Source organism: the organism of the source record quoted next, unplaced genomic scaffold (genome assembly GCF_019419815.1).
Source record: "Pyrus x bretschneideri cultivar Hongxiangsu unplaced genomic scaffold, Pyrus_bretschneideri_v1 Contig37, whole genome shotgun sequence".
NCBI classification, from domain to species: domain Eukaryota; kingdom Viridiplantae; phylum Streptophyta; class Magnoliopsida; order Rosales; family Rosaceae; genus Pyrus; species Pyrus x bretschneideri.
In genome coordinates, this window is record NW_025999690.1 from 2,412,756 (window position 1) to 2,440,714 (window position 27,959).

At 38.5% G+C, this 27,959-nt stretch overlaps 1 pseudogene; it reads left to right on the forward strand.

The window, feature by feature from the left end:
- Positions 1-1,093: 1,093 nt before the first annotated feature.
- On the forward strand, positions 1,094-22,559 carry LOC125468358 (annotated as a pseudogene).
- Positions 22,560-27,959: the final 5,400 nt, after the last annotated feature.

A 27,959-nucleotide genomic window follows, 5' to 3' on the forward strand; every position in this document is an offset into this window, starting at 1 on the left:
GTCAAGGGTGTTTGTTTAATAGAAGACTAACAAAAGTTTGTATTTGGGCTTCAGTTGCTAACCAAGCTCACCATGAAAATTTTTTCACCATAAAAGTCGTATTAAAAATGCTGTGTAACAAAAAAAACCACTAAAAATGGGGAATTGTTATTGACACTCTAAATTTCTCATTCTACACTCCAAATTTTATATATTTAGAAAGAAAAATACACCTATAAGAGTGTAAAATGTGATTTTTGAAGTGCCAATAACACTTCCCCTTAAAAAGTTCAACCCAAAACTTTTAAACGAGAATTTTAATTACCCATTATGCTCATGCCTCCCTTTATTATGGGAAACTTTAACCAAAAGCTTTCGGTACTGTTCACTTTAACGAAAAATCATATTTTTACATTAAAAAGTCAATCCTAATATTATTCATTTTACCTTTTATTTTATCTTTATCGTTACAACTTAAATTTTCAAATCATTTTTTTTTATTATATTCTTGGTGCCGTGGTAACTGTGACTGCAAATCTGTTACTGCTGTCAAGTATCAAACAAATGCTTTTACTTCACACATCTCCAGATACATGGAGGATGCGATTTCATTCAACACAACCAGCCCATGTACCCATGTGGCCAGTAACATAATCAGCATCGTTTTCTGGCAACTGGGTTTCTTCTCGAAATTTCAAATTTCAAAAGCACTTCTGAAAAAAGCAAATTTTTTGGAAGATCAAATTAAACCGAAGTGTCAAACCCTTGGCTCCACTGTTAGTCAAGGGGCAGCTACTATTTTAGTGTTTTGCTGTTTGGAGGTATTTTTCTCTGTTCTCCAAACATTTTGTTTCTATATTTGCATAAAATCCTTGTTACTTATCAAGTCTTAATCTGCCCAGCCGCATCCTTGTCACTTTTGAGGTGCACAAAGCTTTGAGTTTCAGGAGGGAGAATTGGTTGAAGTTCTAGAGAGAGAGAGAGAGAGAGAGAGAGAGAGAGAGAGAGAGAGAGGTCTTTACAGTTGCAGGAAATTTGGGTCAGTTGGTGAAATCTTGCTCTAGGTTATATGTATGCATCTTTCTGCTTTTCTGCTTATTTTTTGAGCTAACAAGTAACAAGTAACAACCCCTTTTAACTTCCGGTCCTATTTTTTGGTTTTTGATATCAATTTGCATCTGCATGTTCTTGTTTTGTTGTGCTTGTAATCTTACTGAGCACTCAGAAAAGGAGGGATCTTTTAATTTTTTATAGGTCGGTTGTGAAAAATTGAGAGGGTCTTTTGGGCTAATGGGGGACCACCGGGATCCGTCCTCTGGATTTGTATCTTGTGCTGCTTATTTCTTTGACTAATTTAGTTCATGACGTATTGATTGGAATCTTTTGCAAGGCAAAGTAAACACCTTCGCCTTTATTGACCTGCACTTTTGAATCTCAGTCAGACTATGATATAAGTGAAATCTCGCTGAGTTTGTTGTTGCATTATTAGTCTAGGATGCCACAGTAACGATTTTTCTCCCATTACAGGGCTTCTATCAAAAAGATTTTTTATTATTTTTTAAAATTCCATGGAAATGAAGGTAATGGGGGCAAAAAAACAACCAATTTCCTCTCCAAAAGAACTTTGGAAGACTCTAAGAGGGTTTGACGATTGCAGTCCTATTAATTCACCATGGAATTACTTTTGTCTCCCACGAGGGTTTAGGAAGTGCCCCCACTTTTGTTCTTTAGCAATTTTGTGTTTTTGCATTTGGTGTCCTACCACCACCCACTGTGCAAAAAACCCTTTACTCTGATGATCTAGAACCTAATCATTCTGCCTTTTCCTTTTTGTAGAATATCATACCCTCATGATTTTTCCAAATTGACTGCTATTTTTGGAAGCCCTGAATCTGATGGAATGTGAACAGTAAATTTGTAATTGATTGCTGTATGGTGGAAGTGCAGAAGGTGGTTTACCAAATTTCCCTTTTATTATTGCAATGATTTGAGGTAGTTGTGTCTTAATTCGAAACCGAATTTGGTTTAACGAATCTGGTCTTGATAATGTTTGTATGGTTGTACTGAAAATGACTGGTAGCTGTGGCATTCATGAGTTTGTTTGTCCTCATATGGTTCACAGGTGCCCAATGCCTTGTTTCTAATCTTTACATCTCATTCACGCTTGTTTCTGAGATATACTGAGGTTGTCTTCCACAAAACATCCTGAAACTCTTCATTAAAAATTGGAAAAAAAAGACAGGTGTTTTACATTTGAAGTGGGATTTGCAGGATGTTGTGATGCTTGTTTGTATGTGTGGGAACTGGGAAGGCATAGCTTCTAGTACCAGAAACCAATCTGTTTTCGGTGATTTCAGGATGTGCTTTAAGTGGTAAAATCCAAACTCCATGATTGCAAGATGTGTGACTCACCGTTTGTGCAAACTGCCTTGAGCCAGTGAGTGTGCATTCATGTTCTTCGTTGTTACTCTACAGTTTTTTGGTATATGAAGTGGGTCATTAAGATATTTCATTGATAATGATTTATTGTTTTGTTTGGTTGCAATTTCCAGAAGCGTTTCGTTTTGTAAATATTCGCATTCTAGCATCACTAGTAATTCGGAAATTCAGTCATATTCTGCCAAAGAGCTTCAGAGTGAGAACTCATTTTCACAGGTAAGTGATGCGAGAATTATACGCGTACAAATTAAACCCTCTTTTTGACAATTGTAGTATGGATGTAAGTAGGGATCGTTCTGGACCGGGGATTAGGAGGGCTTGCTAAAACCTTCTAAATTGACTTAAGAACGTAAAAACAATATAAAACACTAAACTAGACTCAAAGAATGTAAAACTAAAATTTAAAACATTAAGACAAACCAAAAGACTCAAAACTAATTTTGGACGAATTTAAGATTATGGCTTGATTCAAACTACTTTAAAAACACAAACTAAACAGATTCTAAGCACTAAAGAACAAGAAAGTAAAAGGGGGGGGGAAAGTTTTGATTTGACGAAAATTGAAATAACAAAACAAGTTAATAAACTGAGCGGAATGTAAATATGAAATTGTGATGGAATGAATGGAATGAAGGCTAGCTAAGGGGTTCTTCTCCACACATGTTATACTTGCATACAAGATTGATTCTCAGTTGGTCTTTCGATAAATTATGAAACTCAACACTCCGGATTAATTAGGTCCGCTTAAATTAACCGTCAAGTTTTCCTTAAGTTAATGAATTGGATGGGTTTGCGCAACGCAATTCACAACATTTTCCAAAAGTCCTTTACGTGAACGGCACAATAAAGATACAATCAAAGATCATTAAGCATTGTGAAAACTATAAGTGTTGACGAGGCATTCGTTACTATGATGAGCATGAAACTCGTGCCAAGAATATGTTTAACACGATTGTTTATAAGCAACCTCCACTACTTGTGAATATAAGTTCATAACGATTAGGTGAAATTCACTTATATTCTAGCGTCATATTTATGCATGAAAATTAAGCGCGCATTCTTAATAAACATTCATAAATAAGCTATCAATCAAACGGTTAAACAAATTGAATCCACAACTTATGAAATTCCAACGAAAGTTAATCAATTCATATTGCAAATATAAACATAGTTTCGAATCACCCCCTACCTAAAGGGGGTTTAGTTCCTCATAACTTTGAAATCAAAGAAACACCTAAACATTCCAACAACTCAAGACTTGAATTGTATGAACGTTTAAGCACTCTTCTCTTCCATACATACAAAACAAATAGAATTAAAATGAAACTTTGAAATTAAAGAAACACCTAAACATTCCAACAACTCAAACTTGAATTGTATGAACGTTTAGGCACTCTTCTCTTCCTCGTTGTTGTAGCACAAGGTTTAAGGATAGGTTGTGTGATGGTATAAAGTGTTTTGGAGGGATGGGAAATGGTTGGATAGTGGCTGCAATGAAGGAGAAAAACTGCACAGAAATGGAAGGAGATGCACGACAAGGGTTTGGGAAATGGTGTGTTTGTGGTGTGTTTGTGTATGAAATGAGGAATGCTTTGAATGATGAGAATGCAAGGGCTTTTATAGGAGAATGAAGGTGTGAATGGCTGTTTGTTTAAGCATGCAAGTGGCTAATTAATGATGAACAAACAGCTAAGAAAGCATATGCAAGCTGGAATTGCACAAGGGGGCCAAAGGGAACCCACGGCAAAGGAGTTTTTGGTGCATGTGTTGGCTGTTTTGTGTTGGTTAAAGCTTGTGAAAGCATGTGCAATGTATGGTGGATGAATGAGATTGCATGTGGCTTTATGGTGGAATGTTTAAAGGGTGCATGTGAGTGGGTATGTGGCTGAAAATGCATGTGCAACAACAAAGAAGAAAGCTGAAATTGTGATGGAGAGCCACGGCATTGATTGGATTTGTGGTGGGTGGATGAAAGAATAATGTCAAGGTGTGGGGTTGTTAAAGGGGTTGAGTGTGTTGGAAATGCATGTGATGCATGGCAAGGTTGGAGAAAAGGTGTGATAAGTGATAAGTGATGAGTGATAAGTGATAAGTGAATGGTTTGTGGTGAGTGATAAATGAATGATATGCTAAGTGATAAATGAATGATATGTTGAGTGATAAATGAATGATATGTTGAGTGATAAGTAAATGGTAGTGATAAGTGAGTGGTTTGATAAGTGAATGATATGATAAGTGAATGGTTATGATAAGTGAATGAGTGTATGGTTTAAAATGGGAAACAAGGCCCTTCCTTACATGGCAAGGAAGGGAAACACCAAGGGACACACGGCAAGGGTAACAATGTTGGAAGGGACATTGTTTTGTGACCTAGAATAAGTAGGATTCCTTGATATTGTTCAAACAAAAGGTCTTTAGGTCTTCAATTTCGTCCATTCCTTTTGCTCCGAGCATATGCTATCCATTCCAAGCCCAATTTTGCTCCAAAATGCTCCAAAATGCATCTTTTTGCTTCCTTAGCCATATGAACCTAAAAACACACGAAAATGGCTTAAACTACTAAAACAAATATGAATTAACAACATAGATGCACGAAAACAAGCTAAGTAAGTCGCCTAAATATGCTCCTATCAAATACCCCCACACTTATCTTTTGCTAGTCCTCGAGCAAAACAGAAAGAAAAACAAAACAAAACGAAACGAAACAAAACAAGTAAAACACAACCTAAACCTTCCAACAACTGTCTTAGGGATTTCCAATGCACATGACACGTTAAAAATCATCATTCCCACAGATTTTAGTCATCTTCACACTTAAGTACATTCTTAATCATAGTCACCATATACTAGTTCACAATTAAGCGTTTAAAACCATGTTTTGAATGTAGTAACATGCCTTAAAGAATTTGCTCAATTCCTTACAAGATATGCACTCGATTTTCACACAGATTTTCTGACTACACACCCTACACTAGTTATATGTGAGAGATTGATGTAAACATGAAAACGAACACTCACATATATGTATCACAAAGAACGCGATTTCTGGAGTTAATAAGCATGTTTAGATATGATCTCATGAATGGAATGCTACTACTTAGATGCGAGAACCAGTGACACCATATGCTCATACCAAATTCAAACTCCACATTTGAAATGCACAACACTCAAGATAGAAGTCAAGGGTTGTAACGGGGCTTGGGGTTTTGGCTAACAAGGGAAGGTAAGGAATAACAAACGTTCTTCAAGCAATAATAAGTAAAGTAATGAAATTAAGACCTAGAATTCCCTTAGAATGCAGAAATCAACTTTTAAACAAATAGGGGGGATTCAAACAACTCTTAGGGCCTAATTCATTGTTTTGGGCCCTTACTTCAACAACCAATACTTTTCAACTATTTTCAACTCTTTTCCAATTTTTTTTTTTTTTTTTTTTTTTTTTTCAACGTGCCTATGGCACAAAAACTCACATGAATACACTTTCCCCCACACTTATTTTCTGCACACATTAATCAAAGGGAATTCATTCATGCTTACTATGCTTCAAGAACAAGGGTACGGATGTTCCTAATCTAGGCTAGGTGAAGATAATGTGGGTTAACAAAGAAAGTAGGCTACACAAGGCTCAACGGGGTTAAATCCTATAAAACAAATGAAAAGGGAAATATGGCAATTTGGCTTTGGTGTTCACTACACAACTTCATCTTGAATACGTGTTATGCAAATCAATGACATGCTTTGAATGAAATGGGCATGAGTTCTAGCATTTGGAACTAAGTGATGAAACGCCTTCTAAGTAGCAACCAAGCAAAGAATAATGAGATCATGCAACGACTTTAGAAAACAAAGAATGCACAGATTTTAACTCTCCAAATAAACGTTTAAGCTCAATTCTCACAGGGATGTAGTGTTAGTTTGAGCTCATTCCTTCAAGCATGTTACATAACTAATTTTTTTTTCTTTTATGATTGCATGTGAAGTCATACATTATAACGATAACCAAGCATATACCAAGAGTAAATCAAACGTCCATCCATGTTTGTAACTTTCTTTAACCGTCATGCAATTAAAAACCAAATCCTCATCATTGTGTTGGAAGGTAACCTACGACACAAACACACAAAAACAACTCTTTTTGGGTTTTTCAAAACAATTTTTCAAAATTTTATGGGATTTTCGAATTTTTAAGTCAAAACACATTAAAACAGTTTAAAAACATTTTGAAACAGTAAGGATCAATACTTGAAGTTATGGGTGATAAAATCCAACAAATTTGCATCAACATACTTAGTTACCCCCCCCACACTTAAATCAAACATTGTCCTCAATGTTTTAAGCTTAAAACACTCCAAACAAAAGAAAACATATAAAACAGCAACTAAAAATACTAAACATGGCAGAATGTATCTAACAAAGAGAAGAGTTTAGAAATGCAAATCTGTTTGTGGAGTGTTCGTTCCATCTTCTCCTTGATCATTGCAGTGAGGCTTGGATCTTTGTGATTCCACAGGCTTACTCTTGAACTGCGCTGCTCCCATCGTTGATTTTCCTTTGTGCTACTCTTGAACTGGGCAGCAGGCTTCCTTTGGTCTCCCCCGAAGGTCTGAGCTTTATCTGTTTCTTTGTTCAACCTCTCCAATTCGTATTGAAGAGGGTTAGAGGATAGCTCAGCAAAGCTAGGTAAGCAACCAGGGAATAGAGTCTAGATAGACTCCAAGTGCCGGCTGATTACTTCTTTCACTTTGCCATGCAAGTAATATCAAGGACAAAGAAAAAGACAGGGAAAGAGCATGATATGAGATACCTTTGCTTTTGCCCTTGATGATATGAGATACCTTTGCTTTTGAAGAAGCGGTGAATGAATCAGCACATGTATTTGTGGTGCTGTTTCCTCCTGGGTCATCTGTACTCCAGGCATCTGGTATCATCTTTGGGGAAGAAGAAAGAATGGAGTATTTTGAAAAGCTTTGCTGGGAGTGCGCCCTCGGAGGTGAGAAAGAGTTGGGCATTTTCTTCAGTTCTGCTTTGCCAAAAAAAATGAAGGTCGACATATATAGGGAATTCAATAGCAAGTGGTGGTACTGTTCTTTTACCGTTGTCGCCAAACATTTTGATCCCGCAAATCCGGCTTTTTTGGAATAGTGATGACTCTTCGATCTTTGAAGACGCCTCTTCGATTTCTGAGCAGTCGCCCCTTCGCTTTCTGAACGACACGTAGTAGCGCGGATGCAGCTCTGTCTGAGATCTTTTGACACGTGGCACGCGTTTTCTGCAAAGCCGAGAGTTTTCGAAAAATATGCACACGCTTTCTGGAAAGCCGGGAGCTTTCGGCTTTGTCTCCCACATTTGTCGGCTAAAGTGTGCAGCTGATTTCTCACCTTCCACGCGTCTTCTGAAAAGCTGGGATTGCGTCTGACGAGCTGGTGATCTTTACGCCGGAAATTCCGGTTTTGAAGAGTGGTGTCTCTTCATTCTGAATTGGTGAACGCCTCTCCTTTAATAGAGGTGATTGATCACCTCTAGCATGCACACTTGAAAATTGCCCAGAAATCGTCTCCGGCCCGTTTGAAAATCTACTCCGTCCACCCCTTCTCTTTTAACTTCGTGAACAATGGCTAGCTCATCCAACCCATCAAACCTTTGCTTAGATTTGAGTCTAAGCAGTGATCCGGTCGCGTCTCATCAGGGTAAGGTATGGTGCCCGTCTTTCTTATCTTCCCATGGCCCTCTTACAGATGAGGACTCTGTGATGACGGATCCCACAACAGCTACGATAGTGGCTCGGAACCTCCTCACTCCCAAAGACAGTCAGCTGCTTTCAGGACGGTCCGATGAGTTGGCCGTTCAAGAATCCCTGGCTCTGAGTGTTCAGTGTGCTGGCTCTGTGTCCAACATGGGCCAACGCCTTCTTGCTCGCTCCCGTCAGGTTGAATCCTTGATGGCGGAGGTGGAGAGTCTTAAGCAGGAGATCAAACAGCTTAAGTACGAGAACCGAAGTTTGCACGTGCTTGCCAACAATTATTCAACAGGCATGAAGAGGAAGCTTGATGAGCTTGATGACCGTCAACGGCTTGCAGCTTTCTTCCAGAGGCATCTCTTTCCTGGGTCATTCAGCGTTCCACCAAGGTTTGGGGCCTTGAATGATCTATCTTTGGTGCCTCCCGCTCCTATGCCTTCTTCTCCGATGCCTCTTGCTCCAATGCCTTCTGCTCCGAGACCTCCTGTTCCGATGCCTCTTGTTCCGAGAGTGTTGCCACGTAGTGGGGCCTCAAGTACACAACCTTTGTGAAAACTCCATCTTTCTACCATGTTTTTATACAATTGTAATTTCTCAAAAATTAATGAACAAGCTCACTTTTTTTTTTTTTTTTTTTTTTTTTTTTTTTTTTTTGGATTACAATCACTCGGAAATCAATGACAAAGCTTTATTCACTGTATTGGGTTGCCTCCCAAGTAGCGCTTTCTTTTACGTCTTGCAGCCGGACGAAGAATCCATTTACTCCAAATTGGAGCCCACGGTACCCAAGGGAGTGTCATCCACGGTGTGCTCCACAAAGTTCTCATAATAGGCCTTCAAACGATGCCCGTTCACCTTAAACTCTTGACCTGTTTTGAAGCTACGAACTTGGACTGCACCATGAGGAAAAACGTTAGTAATAACAAAGGGTCCAATCCAACGTGAACGTAATTTACCCGGAAATAGACGAAGACGAGAATTAAACAACAACACTTTCTGTCCAACAGAGAAGGACTTGGTGCGAATCATCTTATCATGAAAGGCCTTCGTCTTTTCCTTGTAAAGGCGAGCATTCTCATAAGCTTCATTCCGTATCTCCTCAAGTTCATTCAATTGAAGCTTACGATGAATTCCCGCTGCATCCACATCCATGTTGAACTTCCTCACGGCCCAATGAGCCTTGTGCTCCAATTCCACAGGTAAGTGACATGGCTTGCCATAAACAAGCCGAAAGGGGGACATTCCTATGGGTGTTTTGTAGGCGGTCCTATAAGCCCACAATGCATCTTCTAGCCTTAAGCTCCAATCTTTTCTTGTTGGACCCACTGTCTTCTCAAGAATCTGTTTTATCTCCCGATTCGACACCTCGGCTTGCCTGCTTGTTTGAGGATGATAGGGTGTGGACACCCTATGTGTAACGCTGTACTTCTTGAGCAAGGCCTCAATTGTACGATTACAGAAATGTGAGCCTCCATCACTTATAAGAACTCGAGGCATTCCGAACCTAGCAAAAATGTTAGATTTCACAAAATCTGCAACTACCTTGGAATCGTTAGTACGGGTGGCTTTTGCTTCCACCCATTTGGAAACATAATCCACTGCCAACAAGATATAGAGAAAACTATGTGATGAAGGAAAAGGACCCATAAAATCAATGCCCCACACATCAAATATTTCAACAGAAAGTATAGGGGTTTGTGGCATTTGATCCTTAGCATTTATATTACCCATTCTTTGACACCGATCACATGTAAGGCAAAACGTCCTAGCATCCCTAAAGATGGTTGGCCAATAAAACCCACATTTTAAGACTTTAAGGGCAGTGCGTTGGGTGCCAAAATGTCCCCCACATGCATATGAATGACAAAATGTTAAAATAGATTGAAACTCAGATTCATTCACACAACGTCGGACAATCTGATCGGGACAAAATTTCCAAAGGTACGGGTCATCCCAAACATAAAACCTAGCATCCTTTCTAAGCTTATCACATTGATTCCTATTAAGTGTGCTAGGGGTACGTTTAGACACCAAAAAGTTCACCAAATCTGCGTACCAAGGCTCACTTACCTGGATAGACATTAATTGTTCATCGGGAAAGGTTTCAGAAATTGGCATTGCTTCCTCATGCACCATTCGGCTTAGGTGGTCAGCCACCACATTCTCCACGCCCTTCTTATCCCTAATCTCAATGTCAAACTCTTGTAGAAGCAACATCCATCGAATCAATCTAGGCTTGGCCTCCTTTTTCGTGAGCAAATATTTGAGAGCTGCATGATCAGTAAAAATAACGACTTTAGTACCAAGTAAGTAAGATCGGAACTTATCTAATGCAAAAACCACAGCAAGTAATTCTTTCTCAGTGGTTGAATAATTTAATTGAGCATCATTTAGTGTCCTAGAAGCATAATAGATAACGTGGGGTTGCTTATTCTTTCGCTGTCCCAAAACAGCACCAATGGCATAGTCCGACGCATCACACATTAACTCGAATGGAAGGCTCCAATCTGGAGGTGTGATAATAGGAGCCGAAGTGAGAGCTTCCTTCAAGTGCTGGAATGCCGTGGAGCATGCTTCATCAAACTCGAAAACCACCTCTTTCTGAAGTAACCGGCATAGTGGCTGTGCAATCTTGGAGAAATCCTTAATGAAACGCCTATAAAAACCTGCGTGGCCAAGAAACGAACGAACCTCTCTAACCGAAGTTGGAGAGGGTAAGTGGCGAACAAGGTCTACCTTAGATTTATCTACTTCAATGCCTTTTTCAGAAATGATATGGCCTAGAACAATACCTTGCTTAACCATGAAGTGGCATTTTTCCCAATTAAGTACAAGATTCGTTTCAACACAACGTTTCAAGATTAAAGTCAGATTATTCAAGCAATGATCAAATGAATTTCCAAACACGCTAAAATCATCCATGAATATCTCAATAATCTTCTCCACATAATCAGAGAATATACTCACCATGCATCGTTGAAACGTCGCCGGAGCATTGCACAAGCCAAATGGCATGCGTCTATATGCAAAAGTGCCAAAGGGGCATGTAAATGTTGTCTTCTCTTGGTCCTCCGGAGCGATCACAATCTGGTTATATCCGGAATATCCATCAAGAAAGCAATAAAATTCATAACCGGCTAACCTTTCCAACATTTGGTCGAGGAATGGTAATGGAAAGTGATCCTTCCTTGTCATGGCATTTAACTTCCTGTAATCAATGCAAACACGCCAACCAGTCACAACACGAGTGGGGACAAGCTCTTGTTCTTCATTCTTCACCACTGTGACGCCAGACTTCTTTGGAACAACCTGCACAGGTGACACCCAACGACTATCAGAAATAGGATGTATAACACCACAATCAAGTAATTTTATAACCTCCTTTTTCACTACTTCCATCATAGGTGGATTAAGGCGACGTTGAGCTTCACGAGATGGCTTGGCTTCCTCCTCCAAAAGGATGCGATGCATGCACGTGGTGGGACTAATGCCTTTGATATCCGCCAAAGTCCATCCAATGGCAGATTTGTGCTCTTTTAACACCCTTATCAACTTGTCTTCTTCTTGAGCCGTGATTAAGTTTGAAATGATGACGGGTAGCGTTTGATCTTGGCCTAAGAACACATACTTCAAGTGACTAGGTAATGGCTTTAACTCAAGTGTAGGTGGCTGCTCAGTTGATGGAAGTAACTTGTTAGTCAAAACTGAATCTAAAAGTGAGATTGGAGACTTACCAGAGTGGAAGGGCAATGACTCGAGGGCAGCGACCATTTCAAGTACTTCATCACAAGGGGGTACGGCAATATGGTCAGATTGCATGCCGTGGGTTAAGGCTACTTCAAGTGCATCTTCGTTCATTTGATCCAAATGCACTTGTGCCAAAGAATCAACAATATCAATAGCAAAACAAGAATGGTCCTCAATTGGATGTTTAATGGTTTCAGAAAGATTAAAATGAATAATGTCCCCATCAAACTCCATGGTCAATGTTCCCGTATACACATCAATCTTTGTTCTTGCTGTTTTCATGAAGGGACGTCCTAGCAAGATTGGTAATGATGGAGCATGGCTTGAATCCTCCATGTCTAAAACATAGAAATCTGCGGGGAAAATAAGGTGATTGACCTGCACTAAAACATCCTCAAGGACTCCCTTGGGATAAGCGTTAGAACGATCGGCCAATTGAATTATAACGCCATCTTGTTTTAACTCGCCAAGGTTCATTGATGCATAAATGGAATAAGGCATGACATTTATGGATGCACCTAAATCAAGCATGGCATGTTCAAAACGATTATGTCCAATCAAACAAGGAATCGTGAAACTATCGGGGTCTTTGCACTTGGTAGGTAGTTTACGTTGCAAAACAGCGGACACATTCTCGCTTACCTTAACTACCTCTTTGTTTGCCCTTCTTCTCTTTGTATTGCATAGGTCCTTGAGGAATTTAGCATACTTTGGAACCTGTTTGATTGCATCGAGAAGCGGTATGTTCACTTGCACCTTCCGGAACGTTTCAAGAATGTCCTTCTCGCTTTCTTCCTTTTTTTCTTGCATGAACCTGCGAGGAAAAGGTACATTGGGCAGATTAGGACGTGAAGTACATGAATTTGAACTTAAATTACCTGATTTGGCCGAGTTAGGGTGATTGGAGGCCTGCGGCATTGGGTTTTTCACTCTTTCCGTGGTTGAGCTAGACACTTCCTTAGGTTGTGTCGTCTCTTCATCTACTTCCTGGGCAGATTTGGAATTGTTTGGCTCGGTCCCAACTTCTTTTCCACTCCTTAGGGTGATGGCCTTGGCGGATTCGAATCCTCCCTTTGGATTGATTGTGGTTGAGCTAGGAAGCTTTCCTTTATCTCTAATCTGTCCAAGGAACTCAGAAATCTGCCCCATTTGTTTCTTCATATCCATCATCTCCTTCTCGTTATTTTCGATCCGGTTGTTTTGATTTTGCAACCCCTGCGAAATAGAGGTTAGTAATTGCATAGCTTGATTACTTTCCAAGGACGTACCTGAATGAGATGATGTCGAAGGTTGTTGGGATTGTTGGGGTGCATACGGCTTGGAATAAAAACCAAGGGGGTTTGGCCTAAATCCTCCTTGTTGGGCAGCTTGTTGTGGCTCCCTCCATTTGAAGTTTGGATGGTCCCTCCATCCGGCATTGTAAGTGTTCGAGTATGGGTTGTTGTGATTTTGTCCTTGGAAACCAATTGCATTGGCAGATTCCCACCCACCATTCTCGATTAGTTGAGGGCACTTGTCGGATGGATGCCCTTGAATTGAGCACACGCCACAAACTTGGTGTTCTTGTGCTTTTGGACCAATCACAACCTGAGAAACAAGAGAAGTAAGATTAGCAAGTTGTGATTGAATTTCAGAAATAGCACTCACCTCATTTACACTTTGTTGCCGTGGGGCTTCCCTTTGGCCCACTCCTTCATATTGTTGAGCGTTGAGTGCTCGGTTGGCTATGAGAATCTTGGCATCCCTTGGTGTTTTGTCCACCAATGTTCCTCCCGCTGAGGCATCAAGCATTTGACGTTCGATAGGAAGGAGGCCCTCATAGAAATATTGAAGGAGAAGTTCCTCCTTCATTTGATGTTGAGGACATGAAGCTACAAGGCCCTTGAAGCGCTCATGGTAAGCCGGGAATGTCTCACCATGATTCTGTTGAATACCACTAATTTTCTTCCGTAGGAGAATCACTCTCGAAGTAGGGAAGAATTTCTCCAAGAAAGCACGCTTCATACTCTCCCACGAAGTCACCGTTCCTGGGGCTAGTTCGTAGAGCCAATCTTTGGCCTTGTCCATAAGTGAAAATGGAAAAGCCTTCATCTTCAATATACTCCCATCCACAGTGACGGGGGTCATGCTCGAACAAACCACCTCGAACTCCTTCAAGTGTTTGTTGGGGTCTTCCATAGACAAGCCATGGAACTTCGGAATATGGTGTAACAAACTGGATTTGAGTTCAAACACCTCAGTCGTCCCCTCTGCAGCCGTGGGGTATTGGATACAAAGAGGCAATGCATTATCCAAACCCGAGGCCGAAAGCTCCTTGATGGTTCTATTATCTGCTGCCATGGCTTGTTCTTCTTCAAAAATTTGATCAGTGGGCTTTTCTTCTACACCTACTTCGTCCTCTTCAAGCCCAGGTTGTGGTGGCTCTTGTTGACTCCTCGTTCTCCTCAAAGTGCGTTCAAAATCACCGTCAAAGTCGGAGATGTTCTCTATAATAGGCCGAGAGCTACGAGTCATACACAGTACCTGAAAAACAAGAAAACAAACAAACTAAGAATCTGAAATAAGAATTCACGAAAAACAAAAAAAATAAAAAAATAAAAATAAAAATAAAGACAAGGGACTAGCAAAGTTGCTAATCCCCGGCAACGGCGCCAAAATTTGATGCGAGAATTATACGCGTACAAATTAAACCCTCTTTTTGACAATTGTAGTATGGATGTAAGTAGGGATCGTTCTGGACCGGGGATTAGGAGGGCTTGCTAAAACCTTCTAAATTGACTTAAGAACGTAAAAACAATATAAAACACTAAACTAGACTCAAAGAATGTAAAACTAAAATTTAAAACATTAAGACAAACCAAAAGACTCAAAACTAATTTTGGACGAATTTAAGATTATGGCTTGATTCAAACTACTTTAAAACACAAACTAAACAGATTCTAAGCACTAAAGAACAAGAAAGTAAAAGGGGGGGGAAAAGTTTTGATTTGACGAAAATTGAAATAACAAAACAAGTTAATAAACTGAGCGGAATGTAAATATGAAATTGTGATGGAATGAATGGAATGAAGGCTAGCTAAGGGGTTCTTCTCCACACATGTTATACTTGCATACAAGATTGATTCTCAGTTGGTCTTTCGATAAATTATGAAACTCAACACTCCGGATTAATTAGGTCCGCTTAAATTAACCGTCAAGTTTTCCTTAAGTTAATGAATTGGATGGGTTTGCGCAACGCAATTCACAACATTCTCCAAAAGTCCTTTACGTGAACGGCACAATAAAGATACAATCAAAGATCATTAAGCATTATGAAAACTATAAGTGTTGACGAGGCATTCGTTACTATGATGAGCATGAAACTCGTGCCAAGAATATGTTTAACACGATTGTTTATAAGCAACATCCACTACTTGTGAATATAAGTTCATAACGATTAGGTGAAATTCACTTATATTCTAGCGTCATATTTATGCATGAAAATTAAGCGCGCATTCTTAATAAACATTCATAAATAAGCTATCAATCAAACGGTTAAACAAATTGAATCCACAACTTATGAAATTCCAACGAAAGTTAATCAATTCATATTGCAAATATAAACATAGTTTCGAATCACCCCCTACCTAAAGGGGGTTTAGTTCCTCATAACTTTGAAATCAAAGAAACACCTAAACATTCCAACAACTCAAGACTTGAATTGTATGAACGTTTAAGCACTCTTCTCTTCCATACATACAAAACAAATAGAATTAAAATGAACTTTGAAATTAAAGAAACACCTAAACATTCCAACAACTCAAACTTGAATTGTATGAACGTTTAGGCACTCTTCTCTTCCTCGTTGTTGTAGCACAAGGTTTAAGGATAGGTTGTGTGATGGTATAAAGTGTTTTGGAGGGATGGGAAATGGTTGGATAGTGGCTGCCATGAAGGAGAAAAACTGCACAGAAATGGAAGGAGATGCACGACAAGGGTTTGGGAATGGTGTGTTTGTGGTGTGTTTGTGTATGAAATGAGGAATGCTTTGAATGATGAGAATGCAAGGGCTTTTATAGGAGAATGAAGGTGTGAATGGCTGTTTGTTTAAGCATGCAAGTGGCTAATTAATATGAACAAACAGCTAAGAAAGCATATGCAAGCTGGAATTGCACAAGGGGGCCAAAGGGAACCCACGGCAAAGGAGTTTTTGGTGCATGTGTTGGCTGTTTTGTGTTGGTTAAAGCTTGTGAAAGCATGTGCAATGTATGGTGGATGAATGAGATTGCATGTGGCTTTATGGTGGAATGTTTAAAGGGTGCATGTGAGTGGGTATGTGGCTGAAAATGCATGTGCAACAACAAAGAAGAAAGCTGAAATTGTGATGGAGAGCCACGGCATTGATTGGATTTGTGGTGGGTGGATGAAAGAATAATGTCAAGGTGTGGGGTTGTTAAAGGGGTTGAGTGTGTTGGAAATGCATGTGATGCATGGCAAGGTTGGAGAAAAGGTGTGATAAGTGATAAGTGATGAGTGATAAGTGATAAGTGAATGGTTTGTGGTGAGTGATAAATGAATGATATGCTAAGTGATAAATGAATGATATGTTGAGTGATAATGAATGATATGTTGAGTGATAAGTAAATGGTAGTGATAAGTGAGTGGTTTGATAAGTGAATGATATGATAAGTGAATGGTTATGATAAGTGAATGAGTGTATGGTTTAAAATGGGAAACAAGGCCCTTCCTTGCATGGCAAGGAAGGGAAACACCAAGGGACACACGGCAAGGGTAACAATGTTGGAAGGGACATTGTTTTGTGACCTAGAATAAGTAGGATTCCTTGATATTGTTCAAACAAAAGGTCTTTAGGTCTTCAATTTCGTCCATTCCTTTTGCTCCGAGCATATGCTATCCATTCCAAGCCCAATTTTGCTCCAAAATGCTCCAAAATGCATCTTTTTGCTTCCTTAGCCATATGAACCTAAAAACACACGAAAATGGCTTAAACTACTAAAACAAATATGAATTAACAACATAGATGCACGAAAACAAGCTAAGTAAGTCGCCTAAATATGCTCTTATCAGTAAGAAAATCTTCCATAAACTTGATTTATGTTTCAGCAAATTTAGACCTTTTCGAAAACTATATTAGTTGAATTTATGCTGTTAGATTCCCCACCTCATTTTCTCCTTTTCCCTTCGACTTATGCTCTATGGTTGAAGTCACTTGTTTCATATTCATGTTTCAATGATTGTTAAGAGTATAAGTTTATGATCTTTATTGAATCTGTGAATTAAGTTCAATATTATGTTAGTAACGAAAATACTTAGGAACCAGCCCAACAGTAAACATTTAGACTAGGAGATGCTTGATTATGCAAGGAAAATATATTTTCGTCTCTTAAATTCATTTTCTAGATAGGTTTGATTGCAAATGCCTTCAAATTTATTGTTTTTCTGATCCAATGCTGCATTTTGGAATCAAATAGATTATTTCGTACATATAGGAACAAAGTATCGAATTGCACAAATCCAGAGTTCATTATTTCCTACATTACAGTTCCCTCTCTTTAAGAATGATAACACTCCCAGGTTAGCTTTGTAATATAAATTGAAATCTTTGCACAAACAAAGTATATATTGAAATCTTTACAACTTATGAATTCATTCGGGTCAAAAAGTCTGTTGTTTATGTGGTGGTTAAGTCACTTCCTATGGATTGTAATTTTGATAATTTGTTTATCTTTAGGTGACCAATCCCGATGAAGGTATTGGAAGATTTAGGTCGTGCTCAAAAAGTAGTGATACTTACCATTACAGATTCCAGCTTGAACAGGATGTAAGTTTCCTTCCTACCTGAAAACAAGAAGCAACTATTTGTGTCTGTAATACTATACGTATGCATCTTCTTTCTTTCCAAAAGTTGGGGGATTGTAGTGGTTAACAAAAAATTTCCTTTCAACTTTCAATAATACTTCTGACTTAGCAGCCATTGGTATAACATTGTCAACCAGAGAGCATGCTGTAAATTTGCTTGTCATTTCCTGGATGCTTCATCATCCATTCTCTATGTCTATTTTGATCTCAAGGGATTTATTTTTAACTGCAGTAAATAGCATCTGTTCAAATCTTGCTAAATTCCTAGTTTGGGTTATGCTAGAGAACATGCCATAGTTCCAGTATAATGGTAAAGACATTTCCCGGGACATGCTAGGGACCATCTCATTGTTCAAAACTCTTGCAACAGAGTCTAAAGAGCTAATATATATGTTTATTAAAGGACATATTTGTCATTGTCACAAATTACAATTGACCTATGTAAGTGCTTCCGCTATAGGTACAAAGGTTGCAACTGCAGCTGCGACAAGAAGTAGAGCTGCATACTATCCTGGAAAATGCAATTGAGAAAAATGCTGTTAAATTTTCCAGTCCGTCATGCCTCCCTTTCTATGTATGTTTCCTTTATCCTGTTTTGTTTATTTTGTTTTCATAATTAACTTCATCCCTTCATAAATCATTATCTGGGCATCCTTGTGATAGTTCTAAATTAACTTCTGCGAGAATTTGATAATGGAGTTCAGGCTAGTTTAATGCAAACCACATTTCCTCTATTCTATATACTATTGATTTGTCTGCTGCCTAGTCATGGCTCTGATAACTTCTATAAGGTCCCCAAGATTGTCACGAAAGCAGTGTATTGGAAATGGGCAACATCAAACTCATATTCCATACGATGGCACAGCTTTTGAGCGTTTAGGATTTACACTGAATGTTTGAAAGATTGTAACCCATTAAGTTGAACCTTGCGATTGTTTTCCCTTGAGTTCGAATGCTTTCTTTAACTACTCTTTTCCATATTCCACCTCTGTTCCTATATTAACTACCATCCAGGTTTCAAATTGGGATTTTAGGTAGTGATGTAGTCTTCTGTCCCATTTCTACAGGCTCAAGAGCTCCTGAGCAATATTTCAGCACTAGAGGTTACAGTTTCAAAACTTGAATAAGAGTTGGTTGCTTTGCAATTCCAACTTAGTCAAGAAAGAAATGAACGAAGGCTTGCTGAATATCGTCTGAGGCATCCATCTCCTCAGTCCATGTCTCCTCACTCCTCTGACATTATGAAACTAATGGTATGCTGTTTTTGTCATTATTCCATGCCGTTGTTTTCTTTTGATGTCTTCTTAAATTGTTTCAATATTTTTTTAGTGTCTTGAAAGTAGAGTGAAAACTGACAATGTTGCTGATGTCAATGTCTCGAAACGGTTTTTACTATTTTATAGATTTTGTTCTAATAAAAAGGTAGAGCTATTTCCAATTCCTGAAATGATGGTTTGAAAAGGTGAACTCTATGGGCCATTTGCAGGTTCATTTTTTTTAAGCACCAGAAATTTTTTTCTACAAGATATATCTGTTGCGATTTGAGTAGTCTTTCATTGATGAACTCTTGGATTACGAAGGAAGCAAGAGAATGCAGAGAGAGAGTGAAAAGCTAGAGTGAGAAATGGAATAATCCCTGCAACATTCTAACCATTGTAGAATGATGCATTTCGTTCATATAGATCATTTTCTTACATCAGTCATCACAGCCATTCAAATACATGAGCCATTGTGATTATAACACATGGCACTTACAAGGCATCTGAGCCATTGAAAATGAAAACTAATCTAAGACCCTACACTTGGCATATGAGCACAAGTTATCACAACAGAAAACAGTTATACAATAGGACAGAGGTAAATTGAATAAGTAAATCATTTACTAACAAGAAATTAGTAAGCAATTTACTTTTCAACAGTATCTGGGTGATCGAACACCCTTTAGAAACCTTTTGTTTCAGGCAGCTGGTAACCTGCAGTAATAAGTGATGGCATAACATATCGTCTTTACCAAATTTGTTGTAGTGTATTTAACTTCTTTTAATCTCATCCAGATTTCATCTTCTTTGAGGACTTCAGAGCACTCCAATCGTAAATTACATCATTCCTCTGAAGATGACTCATATCAGGAGCCAAAGGATCAACAATCAGATGGCGGAACATCTTTACAGTCGGTAATAGAGGTATCTGTTAGTTGTTCATGCTCAGATTTTGCCCTCTCTTGATTGATTATTTGCAGGAGTAATGTTCAGCAAGCTTAAGCTGTAACCCATGGGATAACATTTTTTCTTTTGACTCATTATCAGAATGCAGTGGACTCCATTGCAATTCACCATGATATGAAAATGTCTAGGAAGATGGATTCTGAATCTTTTCAACCTGCTGAGTTCGGGAAGCTTCCTAAAGGGATGCCCCCCAAGGGCCTCTGGGATTATCCAAACCAACTGTCAGAGGAGATGGTTAGATGTATGAAAAATATATTCATATCTTTGGCTGATTCAGCTACCCAATCAAAATCTTCAGCACAAGAGAACCAATGCTTGTCTATGTCTCCCCGTGGACATCTTTCCAATTCCTCTTGGTGGTCATCATCTGAACGGTCGATGATCTCATCATGGGTGCAGAGCCCACAGGTTGATATACAGAGTAACTCTGAAGTATTAGCTTCAGAGAATGCCTGTGATCCCTACAAAGTTCGAGGAAAACTGAGTTGGGCGGACATTGGGAACTATGGATTAGCAACTGAAGTTTCTTGGATGTCAGTTGGGAAGAAGCAATTAGAATATGCTGCAGGGGCCTTGAGGAGGTTCAGGTAATACTCTTGTTTTGTCTCTCTTTGGCAAACTATACTTGATGTTGTGCATCAAGAAAATTCTCTTGTGAAAAATATAAAATATACTACAAACAGTCTGAATTCAAAAAATCTTCTAGGAATTTTGCAGCCTTTAACTCATTGTGCCTTTTTCTTTACTTTGTTGTTTTCCCTTTGATTGGATAAAGTCTTAATTTGGAACAATACCGAAGTTGTTGATAGATTCCATATAACTCTCAAAAGAGTTTACAGTGTAAATATGAAGTAATAACTATGTTGGTTCGTAATTCCAAAAGAGTTTACTTGCACTTGATGTGGACATCTAAGCCTATCATTTTGTAAAATAGGTTAGACAAGTAGAAACTATGGTTGCACGTTTAAATTCTTACCGTTTGTCTTGGAATTTCTAAAATTGTTGTTTGAATATAAAGCTCATCACAAAACTTTTTCTTTTCTTCCTTTCTTTTTTCCTGAAACTGAACAGAGTACTTGTCGAGCAATTGGCAAAAGTAAACCCTATCCATCTGAGTTACAATGAGAAGCTAGCTTTCTGGATTAACTTGTACAATGCACTGATTATGCATGTAAGTTTCCTTCATTTTCTTAAACGTGTAGTATAGCATTGGTCAACTTTGCAAAGCATCCATGCAAAACTTGTGGAGTTAAATGTTTACTACTGTGAACAGGCTTACTTGGCTTATGGAGTCCCTAGAAGTGACTTGAAGCTCTTCTCTTTGATGCAAAAGGTCCGATTTCTTTGATAGTTCTCTCTATAATTTTGCATTTCTTAAGTTCTGGATGACAGTGGAAAAATAATGCCGAATTTTGGTTGCATTTACTACTTGACAAAGAATTACCAGCCAAGTGTATTGATTGGTGTTGTACTTTTGCAGGCAGCTTATACTGTCGGCGGTCATTCTTTCAGTGCAGCTGCTATTGAGTATGCAATTCTGAAGATGAAGCCACCACTTCATAGACCACAAATTGTATGAACTTTTGCCTAATGATAGCTGTGAACTAATTTTGATTTTAGTCCATTAATATATTTCATTCCCTGACTGACAATTGTAGTGAAAAATATCAGGCTTTGCTTCTTGCCCTTCACAAGCTGAAGGTGTCAGATGAGCAACGGAAGTCTGCAATTGATACCTATGAACCACTTGCAACGTTTGCTTTGAGCTGTGGAATGTACTCTTCACCAGCGGTAATCTTTACACTTCTTCTGTGTGCTGAAGGATTAATTTTTGTTTCCTCTCGGAAGTTGAGGACTCGAGCTGTATTTTTATGTTTTGACATGAAGTACATAAATGCAGGTAAGAATCTACACTGCTAAAAATGTGAGGGAAGAGCTTCAGGAAGCCCAGCGTGATTTTGTTCGAGCTTCGGTTGGGGTTAGCAGCAGGGGGAGGTTGTTGGTGCCAAAAATGGTGCACTGCTTTGCCAAGGGCATTGTGGATGATTCAAATTTAGCTGTGTGGATATCACATTACCTTCCTCCCCACCAAGCTGCCTTTGTTGAACAATGCATATCACAGAGGCGACAAAAACTGCTTGGTTCACGCAACTGTGAGATTCTTCCATTTGATTCGCACTTCCGGTACCTCTTCCTGCCTGACAAAATTCCTTTATGATCTGGTTATACTCTACTGCTAGTTAAATACCTCGGATTAGCTTGACGCCCTAAATGGTGTGATGGTATAAAAGATCGGATTAGTTGACAATACGGTGGCAGTTAGGGTCCTTCACCTCAGATACCTCATATATACCCTCAATGGGGTGCTGTACATTTTGTTCATGGATAAGTTAACAGGAGTTGAGATACAACGTTTGTAGGTGACTGACGTCTGTATTTGCTTGTATTCTACGATTGCAAAAATAAGAGATGGTTATAATCGGCTGTACGAGTGTTCGTTGCTTAAATGTAACACATCTGGTTCCCACGTTACATATGAATCATAAGCCTTGAGAGGGATTTTGGTTGTTCAAGTTCTTGTGGAGAGTTGGTTCACAATGTTATGTGATGCGTTAAGACGCAAAACTTCCCAGGTTTGCTTAAGATGTTTGAGAATGGAAGCTAAGTTGGAATTTTGATAGGGTGATGATGATTCAAGGAGATGAATTCGTATGTTTTTTCATGCCATTCTTATGCACATGTATTTGTCCGTCAAATAAGCTCCTCCGTCCTTCAGAAGAGGTTCGATGGGAGATGCAAATGAGATTTTATCATTAATAGCCAAAACTTGACCTACCATTTTCATACATGTCAGGTTTGATTAAAAAATTTCAAATATGACAGAACACTCATGCAATAGTACCCAAATACCCTCAAAATTTGACCCTCAACTGCAGAAGCTGCTATCTGTGTTGTGTCATTGAATGCAAAGCCATTGTTCTACTATCCAGGGAAGAACTTCATGCGAAAAAAAAAGCCCAGAACCTTGTAGGATTCATAATATTTCTTATTTATTCTTAAGAACGGTTAAAATGCAAACTACAGTTGAGCCAAAATTGTGAAAAGGATATGGATTTGTTTATCAGATGAAAAGTTCTTCATGGGTGTTGCTCAAATCAAAATAGTGTTTGATGTCTCAAAGAGAAAGGTAGAGATACATGTTTATAAAAGGAGAATCAATGATCTTAATTAAGAGTATATTATCAGTAAAAATAATTACAATTGAAAAAAAATAAATAGGAATTTTGAGAGAGAAAGTTGAAGACAATTCAATAAATGTGGACAAAGCATCGCTTGATAAAATTGTATCCATGGTAATTTCGAGAAGACGATCTTTGAATTTGGAAGTTTGCTTGGCAATTGGTGTGCGGCTCCATTGTTTTCTCCTCCCTCTTTGGGTTTTGGTTTTGGGTGTAATTGGGTTAAATTATGAGGGTATTTATGTCTATTTAAATGAATTTTTTGGTATATTTGAAAGTTTTGATAAAAACTGACATTTTTGAAATTAAGGGTTAAATTTTGGCTATTAATGATAATAACTCGATGCAAACGGTCTTCGGAAATGCATTTTGTACTTTTTGTTGATCAGAAATCTCTTTAATGGACAAGTTTTAAGGAGATGTGAAATGCCTATTTTGGACAGAAAATATAAATTAAAATTATAAAAAAGTTAATTTTGTTGTAGTTCTAATTTAATTAGAAATGTGATTGTATAAATCTTAAATTGTATATAGAATTGTGTTATAGACCTTTCCTAGTGGACCTTGTATTACTTGTAGGCAAGGAAGCATGCTATGTTTATTATAAATAAAGATAAGAGTGGTGAGAAAGAACACCACCAAAATTTCCCAACTCTCTATGTGCCACACCTTCTCCCTATTTTCTTACTAAAATAGGCTTATAATATGTTATCAACATGCTCCTGATGTTGAGTTATAGATTTGGAGAAGGATTTTCTACAACCAAGCTCACAAGTAGGGCTGGAAAAAAAAATCCTTAATTACTTGAACCCGACCGAAAAAATCTGGAGACTTTGGTACTGAAATTGGGAACTGGATCCCCTCGGACTCAAAAAATTTGAGCCTAAGGATAAAATGATCCAGGCCATTGAAATTTGATCAAATGGCTACAAACAGAAGGCCCCTTTAAAAGTTATAATAATTGTAGTCGTTGGATCAAATTTCAATGGTCCGGATCATTTGATCTTTAAGCTCAGTTCCTTTGGATCCGGAAGGAATCCGGTTCTTGGGAATTGGGACTGGGTTGCCAAATGTTCTTTAATCTCGAACTGATATATATACACACACAGACACATACACATATATTGAATAAACCGTAAGCATTGGACTCGGTTGAGATTAAATCTCAACCGTTAGCTAAAAGACCTCTCTCTTATATCTCAAATGACTCTGTGCTCTCTCTCTCTCTCTCACTTAGACAGACCTGCACTATCTCTAACCTCTCGAGTCTCTCTGTGCTCTCTCCTCTCCTCCTTCGCTATGTCAACAGACTCGGACTCATCACTCTCTCTAATCCCTCGTGTCTCTGCACTCTTTGCTCTCCCCCTCCTCCCTCTGTTAACAGATTCAACACGTCGGCTGTCGAGCTTGAGTCATCGGCCACTACACCATATTCCAGATCTAAAGTTCCACTGTTACACCTCCAACGACCTCCAAATTGAAGCTTTTCTAATCTAAAGGTGCCAAACTTCATGAATTATTGTCCCTTGATTTCGATTTGGATTCTGAAATTGTGGATTAGGGTTTTGAACTTTCAATTTGTGGATTTAGAATAAAAATTAGGACTTTTGTTTTGAAAATCCCCTAATTTCAGTTACTGCTTGATTTCTTTGTATGTTTCTGCTTTTTAATTTTGATTGACGACTTCTTCGATCCTTGACTGTTTAATTTTTGAGGGGTTGTCTGCAAATTTGGGATTAGGGGATTGGAAATTTGTTATTTGGGGACTGCATTCATTTGATCTTCCTAAATTAGGTTGATATCATCTGACTGCGTTCATTCCCAATCCCGAACCGAGATACCAAAACAGTTTCGGGAATACCAAAATTTTGGTTCGGTTTCCGGTTCGGTTCGGTTCGGGTTTTAGAATTCTATCTCGAAGAGAGTTGGTTTGGGATTCGGGCTTTGGGTTTCGGTTCAGGATCCCGACCCGAACCAACCTTACTCACAAATCTTCCTAGTTTCATTAATCAAGTACATTCTAAAACATGATTTCAATTTCGATATTATAATCAACCTTGATAGAATGCAACATTCACCATGATGCATAAATCTCAAATTTCCATGGTGAAACGAGATTCCCAATGAATGTCCAACGGTTTTGAGCTTCGAACCCCCATTGACCCACATTTGAACTACCCACACTCGCAGACGTGGACCACCCACCGCGTGACACTTTACAGACCTTCGACGACCTGCATGTCGTTCATTTCGAAGCCACGACAGTCTAATTTGATGAATTTTGTGAAATTCGAATGAATCTCATAGGGTTTTACCCCTTACACTGTGACTCTGAGTCGAGAATTTTCACCATCATGTTTCTATGGTTTTTCTCAAACCTTAGCTTGCTTTCCGCCTGAGATCACCTTCGCTAGTAGCAACACCGTTGGATTTCCTGATGGAAACCCCCACCCAGCTTTGCTGGGTTGATCTGCCCCACTTGAGAACTTGTGGGTCTTCTCCTTTGCTTGACCTGCATCAAACCTAGCCTAAATTTGGGCTTGAGCATTCATTTGCTTCACAGTCAGCCATTGATTGGGTTTGGGCTGCCTACTGAACGTGCAATCTAGAAACCTAGTTGAGCCAATAGCCTCAATATGTTTTTGGCACAACCCACCTTATATTGTGACCCATTATTTTATTCTTTTTCTTTAGATCATGACATTTATTTAATAGTCACGTAGACTACTTAGACTAAGGTTTTGAAGTAACCTAAATTTACTACACTTGTTGAATACAACAGCAAGAGCATCAACCGATTCAATTCAAACACGTTCGTTCCCAAGTCAACCTTGATGATCTCTTCACGAAGTCACTACTGAAGTCCACATTTTAGAAGCTTGTTCAAGGAATTGGTAGTTTGAGTTACAATGCTTGTAATTCTTATTGGGAAATTTTGTCAAACTTAGGAGAAGTCTCCCAAGTATACTCATGTGACCTGAATGTACTTTTTTTTTTTTTCTTCCTATGATCAGGATTATTTCATCCTAGTGTTCTAAAAATCCCCGCCTATCGCCGTCTAGGTCCCCAGCACTAGGCGGTTAGCCACCGGCTCAATAAGTTTATAGGCATTTGAAAAATATGAAAGTACGCCTATACCCGCTTAGGTGTCTGCCTAGCCCGCCTCAACCTGCCTAGGTCGCAACTTTCACTTAGATAGAAGATGAATAATTTTCTTTTTGCATTTTATTTTGTCAATAAAATGTAAGAGACTTGTTGAATACTTGGATAAACACTCATTATTTTCTTGTTCACCATGTTTTCAATATGTTCTAATACTTTATAATCTTTATGTCATTTTATTTTGCAATTTATGTATGCCAATACACTTATGTGTTTTTTAAGTATAAATAGGCACTTATTGATATAATATACAATAAATTTACGTAAATTCGTCTAGTCCGTCTAGGTCCCCACCTACGCCCTACCTAGCTGCTTAGGCGCTAGGTCTGCCGCTCGACTAGTACCTAATGTCTTTTAGAACCTTGTTTTGTCCCATTGGGTTTTGTTGCCAGACGAGGTTTTGACGAGGCACTGATCATTTGAAGTTGGTCATACCTTTGTGTGTGTTCTACTTGCGTTCTGAAGGCATTAAATGTTGACATATTGCATTACCTCACTTTTCGCTTTACCCTTGTGTGCGTTCCTATATGCATTCCCTATTTCAGACTTGGATTTACTCATTGTGTCGACTAGATGAGATAACTTCATCAACTGCTTTTGCGTCATCCATGAAGACTTGATGCGCCAACTAATTGAGTACTTACACACTCAAGGGGAGTTAGGAGTGTGATTGTGTACATCTTAGCAGATTGTATTTAGGATTGTGTTCTAGATCTTTTCAATTGGGGTCTTGTATTACTTGTAGGGCAAAAAGGCCTGCTATGTTTACTATAAATAAAGACAAAGTGTTGAGAAGGAACATCATGAAAATTGACCAACTCCCTTTCTCCCAAAATATCATAAAAATTCTCCAACTCTCTCTCTTCATGCGTCGCACCTTCTCCCTATTCTCTCACAAGGGGCCTACAACAAATTTGTATTTTTTTTTTTTGGAGTTTCTAGTTACACCAAACTTTTATCTCTTGACGCCCTACATACAAATTTTAATCGTACCCTCAAGACAATGAGGACAATACAAAAACTTCTAAATAGAAAGCTCTTCTCACCCAACACTCACACCAAAACCCTCATTTATTGGACAACAATCACGACTCACTCCCTCCCTCCTTCCAAACCTTAAAAAACTCAATTCCATGATCTTTCACGTTCATCGACGCATTGATACAAATTTCCGAAGAATGGATGATGAAAACCTCATTTGGGAACATCCAAGGGAGACATCTCATTTCAATTTGGGAAATTTTATTTAAATAAATTTTAAATGTTAATTGTCTATTTTACCCTATTGCATAATTACTATTAAGTGCAAAATGAAATTAATAATAAAACTCAAATTTATCAATAGACCCACATACTATAATTAAACTCTAGCATCACCCTTTGTTTATCTTACGTTCATTTCGACTAAAACCCTAATAGCTCTGATAGAGAAAAACAAGCTTTTCTATTGAATGGATAGTGATTTTGAAGTTTTTAATCCTCCAACTAAGGTATGACTCGATTTATGGATATTTTGTTTGTTTACTTTTTCTATGGATTAAATTTCATACTTTTTATATTATATTATATTTG